The sequence below is a fragment of the Mus pahari genome, chromosome 1, assembly GCF_900095145.1.
Source record: "Mus pahari chromosome 1, PAHARI_EIJ_v1.1, whole genome shotgun sequence".
In the NCBI taxonomy this organism is placed as follows: Eukaryota; Metazoa; Chordata; class Mammalia; order Rodentia; family Muridae; genus Mus; species Mus pahari.
The window spans coordinates 120,121,636-120,123,804 of record NC_034590.1 but is presented as its reverse complement, the minus strand read 5'-3'; the positions used below and the strand labels follow the sequence as shown (position 1 = coordinate 120,123,804).

Below are 2,169 nucleotides of genomic sequence, written 5' to 3'. Positions count from 1 at the left end.
ACTACCAGCCCAGAGATGGTCCCACCCACAAGGGGCCCTCCCCCTTGGTCACTAATTGAGGAAATGCCCCACAGCTGGATCTCATGGAGGCATTTCCTCAAGGGAGGCTCCTTTCTCTGTGGTAACTCCAGCTGTGTCAAGTTGACACAAAGCTAGCCAGTACAGGGTCGTCCTATTTACAGCTGTTTGGAAGTGGAACCAATTTGATGCTAACACAGTATGGGGTCTTGAGGCCCAAGCACAGTCAGCAGTCCTGACACATATTTGATTGAGAACGGTTAAGGAACAGATGTACTCTTTCTTGTACTCTGATCACAGAGGAGCTGACTTCCACTACCTTCTCTACCTTGTTCTTCAAGGTTACCAAAGGAATTCCAAATTGGAATTCTGGGGAGTTGCCAACTGAGGGGGGCTCGAATTCCAGAGGTATAAAGATGGCCTTTGTCGCCGGAAGGTCAGCGTGTTGAAAGTGGCAGGAGCAACGAGGGAGGGGTGGGTTACTAGAACGCTGACTTGGCCGGCGTCCTGCTGACTGGTATGAACCCCCTGTCTCCTTATTTAAATGTGGACCCACGCAATCTTCTTCAGGATACTGGTGAATTTATTTTGCCAACTGGAGCTAATAAAACCCGATGCAGATTTGAACTCGCTTTCTTTACCATTGGAGGATGTTGCATGACAGGGGCTGCATTTGGGGGCAATGAACGGTCTTCGTTTAGGATCGAAGGAAACCCAGAGTATGGCCTGGTCCAAACCAAGAAATGTACAGATTTTGAATATGGTGACGAGGCAAGGGGCATTTTGGGCTAATACTCTAGGCTCCCTCCCTGGCTTTACTCTATAGTGCTTTTGGAGTTATCATTGAGAAAACATGGGGTGCAGAAGATGACCCCAGCACAGTAGCAGCTGGAACCATGACCGGAATGTTGTATAAATGGACAGGTGGTCTTCGAGGAATAGCATGCGATGGCCTGGCAGGCCTGACACTCGCCAGTCTCTATGCACTGTATAACAACTGGGAGCACATGAAAGGTTCCCTGCTCCAACAGTCACTCTGAAGATTTTTGCCACCTCAGGAACGGGAGAAACTTCATAGTTATCCAGATCAATTAATAAGCCAGTCTGGAGTTGCTTTCTCCCTTGTACCTACAGTTACTTTGAACAATTGGAGACTCTGATTTGCTTGACAAAGATCATGGATGGTTAGCCTGGACTGCACTGCTTGCCCTCAGTGAGTGGAAGCCAAACCCTTGGGGGCTCACTGAGAATATGTTCTCTTCTCCTTTGGAGATGATCTTGCACCCCAAACTGGAAAACCACGTACTCTCCAAATTCAGGCCATACTTTTTATTACCATGTTAATTCATTTAAAAACATCTAAAACTTAAATGTTGCCCTGTTTTTCAAATAAAGGGTGAAAATAGAACACCCCCCCACCAAAAAAAGGTGGTCTTTGTCTAGTAAAATTGCCTCCTGGGCTGGACCATTCAGGTATAACATAACCCATCTACTGGTGGTGTCACTGTCTTCTTGTTCCTTCATTCAAGACAGTTTCTTTGTGTAGTCCTGGCTATTTTGGAAATCACTCACTCTGTAGACCAGGCTGGCCTAGAACTTAAGAGGTATGCCTTCACCTGCCAGGGATCAAAGGTGTGCATCACCACCACCCAGCTATTGTTATCTCCTGTAGCCTACTTTAGCTGGGTGTGGTGGGTCGACCAGGTGGCACCAGCAATCTGTAAGGGTGGTGAGGACCACCCGGTAAGGGTTTTTTTTCAACATGGTTCCAGGGGCTGAGTGGAATCCCCTTTATCCACACAAGGTCACCAAGCTGGACCTTGAGGCAGCCTGGCTCCTGCTACTGAAAAGAAAGTGCCCGGGTTCTTGAGCCCACCTTCACTATACTGTTGCATTTGGTGTTCAGGCGATTTCATACTCTGAGAATGTGTGTGAGTGAGGCAGTACCCATGTTCTCAAATTCAAGTCATGGCAGTTTCATTTCCCCTGAAAAGAAAAGGGTTTGGTGTTTTGATGTTGCATTTTATTTTATTTTATTTTATTTTATTTTATTTTATTTGTTTTTGGTTTTTCAAGACAGGGTTTCTCTGTGTAGCCCTGGCTGTCCTGGAACTCACTCTGTAGACCAGGCTGGCCTCGAACTCAGAAATC

The 2,169-nt window shown here is 46.7% G+C and overlaps 1 pseudogene; it reads left to right on the top strand.

Moving 5' to 3' along the window:
• LOC110329907 overlaps window positions 1–1,079 on the top strand; it is a 6,586-nt pseudogene extending 5,507 nt beyond the window's left edge.
• The last annotated feature ends 1,090 nt before the right edge of the window (window positions 1,080–2,169 follow it).